The sequence below is a fragment of the Pseudophryne corroboree genome, chromosome 9 (genome assembly GCF_028390025.1).
Source record: "Pseudophryne corroboree isolate aPseCor3 chromosome 9, aPseCor3.hap2, whole genome shotgun sequence".
NCBI classification, from domain to species: Eukaryota; Metazoa; Chordata; class Amphibia; order Anura; family Myobatrachidae; genus Pseudophryne; species Pseudophryne corroboree.
Genome location: NC_086452.1, coordinates 480,446,574 through 480,449,751, shown reverse-complemented (window position 1 = coordinate 480,449,751; position 3,178 = coordinate 480,446,574).

Sequence of the window (3,178 nt, the reverse complement as noted above, 5' to 3'; positions counted from 1 at the left end):
GAATCCATCCGTGCTGTCGTAGTACTACTTGAGATAGTGCTACTCCGACCTCTAACTGTTCTCTGGACCTTGCCCTTATCAGGAGATCGTCCAAGTAAGGGATAATTAAGACGCCTTTTCTTCGAAGAAGAATCATCATTTCGGCCATTACCTTGGTAAAGACCCGGGGTGCCGTGGACAATCCAAACGGCAGCGTCTGAAACTGATAGTGACAGTTCTGTACCACAAACCTGAGGTACCCTTGGTGAGAAGGGCAAATTGGGACATGGAGGTAAGCATCCTTGATGTCCAGAGACACCATATAGTCCCCTTCTTCCAGGTTCGCTATCACTGCTCTGAGTGACTCCATCTTGAACTTGAACCTTTTTATGTAAGTATTCAAGGATTTCAGATTTAAAATGGGTCTCACCGAGCCGTCCGGCTTCGGTACCACAAACAGCGTGGAATAATACCCCTTTCCCTGTTGTAGGAGGGGTACCTTGATTATCACCTGCTGGGAATACAGCTTGTGAATGGCTTCCAATACCGCCTCCCTGTCGGGGGGAGACGTTGGTAAAGCAGACTTCAGGAACCGGCGAGGGGGAGACGTCTCGAATTCCAATTTGTACCCCTGAGATACTACCTGCAGGATCCAGGGGTCCACTTGCGAGTGAGCCCACTGCGCGCTGAAATTCTTGAGACGGGCCCCCACCGTGCCTGAGTCCGCTTGTAAGGCCCCAGCGTCATGCTGAGGATGTGGCAGAAGCGGGGGAGGGCTTCTGTTCGTGGGAAGAGGCTGTTTGCTGCAGTCTTTTTCCCCTTCCTCTGCCCCGGGGCAGATATGAGTGGCCTTTTGCCCGCTTACCCTTATGGGGACGAAAGGACTGAGCCTGAAAAGACGGTATCTTTTTCTGCTGCGAGGTGACTTGGGGTAAAAAGGTGGATTTTCCAGCCGTTGCCGTGGCCACCAGGTCCGATAGACCGACCCCAAATAACTCCTCCCCTTTATACGGCAATACTTCCATATGCCGTTTGGAATCCGCATCCCCTGACCACTGTCGCGTCCATAATCCTCTTCTGGCAGAAATGGACATCGCACTTACTCTTGATGCCAGAGTGCAAATATCCCTCTGTGCATCTCGCATATATAGAAATGCATCCTTTAAATGCTCTATAGTCAATAATATATTGTCCCTGTCCAGGGTATCAATATTCTCAGTCAGGGAATCCGCCCATGCGACTCCAGCACTGCACATCCAGGCTGAGGCGATTGCTGGTCGCAGTATAATACCAGTATGTGTGTATATACTTTTAAGGATATTTTCCAGCTTCCTATCAGCTGGTTCCTTGAGGGCGGCCGTATCAGGAGACGGTAACGCCACTTGTTTTGATAAGCGTGTGAGCGCCTTATCTACGCTAGGGGGTGTTTCCCAACGCGCCCTAACCTCTGGCGGGAAAGGGTATAATGCCAATAACTTTTTAGAAATTAGCAGTTTTTTATCGGGGGAAAACCACGCTTCATCACACACCTCATTTAATTCATCTGATTCAGGAAAAACTACGGGTAGTTTTTTCACACCCCACATAATACCCTTTTTTGTGGTACTTGTAGTATCAGAAATGTTCAAAACCTCCTTCATTGCCGTGATCATGTAACGTGTGGCCCTACTGGAAAATACGTTTGTTTCCTCATCGTCGACACTGGAGTCAGTGTCCGTGTCAGTGTCTGTATCGACCTGAGGTAACGGGCGTTTTATAGCCCCTGACGGTGTTTGAGACGCCTGTACAGGTATTAACTGATTTGCCGGCTGTCTCATGTCGTCAACAGTCTTTTGTAAAGTCACGTAATTCTTTCCATAAGACCATCCAGTCAGGTGTCGACTCCCTAGGGGGTGACATCACTAACACAGGCAATTGCTCCGCCTCCACACCATTTTCCTCCTCATACATGTCGACACAGCGTACCGACACACAGCACACACACAGGGAATGCTCTGACAGAGGACAGGACCCCACTAGCCCTTTGGGGAGACAGAGGGAGAGTTTGCCAGCACACACCAGAGCGCTATATATATATACAGGGATAACCTTATATAAGTGTTTTTCCCTAATATAGCTGCTGTATATATTAATATGCCAATTTAGTGCCCCCCCCTCTCTTGTTTTACCCTGTTTCTGTAGTGCAGGACTGCAGGGGAGAGTCAGGGAGCCTTCCTCCAACGGAGCTGTGAGGAAAAAATGGCGCTTGTGTGCTGAGGAGATAGGCTCCGCCCCTTTTTCGGCGGCCTTTCTCCCGCTTTTTTGTGGAAAACTGGCAGGGGTTAAATACATCCATATAGCCCAGGAGCTATATGTGATGTATTTTTAGCCATTTAAGGTATTTTCATTGCGTCCCAGGGCGCCCCCCCCAGCGCCCTGCACCCTCAGTGACCGGAGTGTGAAGTGTGCTGAGAGCAATGGCGCACAGCTGCGGTGCTGTGCGCTACCTTATTGAAGACAGGACGTCTTCTGCCGCCGATTTTCCGGACCTCTTCACTCTTCTGGCTCTGTAAGGGGGCCGGCGGCGCGGCTCCGGGACCCATCCATGGCTGGGCCTGTGATCGTCCCTCTGGAGCTAATGTCCAGTAGCCTAAGAAGCCCAATCCACTCTGCACGCAGGTGAGTTCGCTTCTTCTCCCCTTAGTCCCTCGATGCAGTGAGCCTGTTGCCAGCAGGTCTCACTGAAAATAAAAAAACCTATTTAAACTTTTACTCTAAGCAGCTCAGGAGAGCCACCTAGATTGCACCCTTCTCGTTCGGGCACAAAATCTTAACTGAGGCTTGGAGGAGGGTCATAGGGGGAGGAGCCAGTGCACACCAGCTAGTCCTAAAGCTTTTACTTTGTGCCCAGTCTCCTGCGGAGCCGCTATTCCCCATGGTCCTTTCGGAGTCCCCAGCATCCACTAGGACGTTAGAGAAAAATAGGATTAATTCAGAAGGTCTAATCGTCCTGTTCATCACCACTCACCATTGTCTTGAAAAGACGCTGCAAATGTAACCAAAAGTTGTTTTTGTTGGAGTTTATATGTACTCCCTTTTTATGGTTATTTTGCTGAGAATGAATATACAGATTGTAGCCCAAACGTTGTTGCCCACCAATCAGTCGTGTGGGCAACCAACTTGCATGCAGGTGTTATAACAAATGATCATCTGTTTCCGT